Genomic DNA, 361 nt, shown 5'->3' with positions numbered 1-361 from the left:
CAAAAGTTATCGATAATAACCCATGGACATTGACATCGACGCAAGTTCCAGGAAATTCTACCTTTTGAACTGTCGATCTAACATGTTCTAAACATGAAAGTATAGTGAGTTTCGTTATGAAGCAATGCATTTTAGCAAAAAATAAATTAGGGATTGCAGAATGCCGAATCAATATAATTTCATATATTCAATTTCCATCTTATAACTCCCTACAACGATGTACAACGTAACTTAGTAATTATAAGAAAAGAAAAAAAAAAAACATGTAACAGAAATATAGTGTGGGAATGCCATAATTGGTTCAAATGTCGGAACAAGTGTAATCTACAACGAACTCGGTAGAAGTCTTATATATGCAATA

The sequence above is a fragment of the Penaeus monodon genome, chromosome 33, assembly GCF_015228065.2.
Source record: "Penaeus monodon isolate SGIC_2016 chromosome 33, NSTDA_Pmon_1, whole genome shotgun sequence".
In the NCBI taxonomy this organism is placed as follows: domain Eukaryota; kingdom Metazoa; phylum Arthropoda; class Malacostraca; order Decapoda; family Penaeidae; genus Penaeus; species Penaeus monodon.
This window is presented reverse-complemented; position numbering follows the sequence as displayed.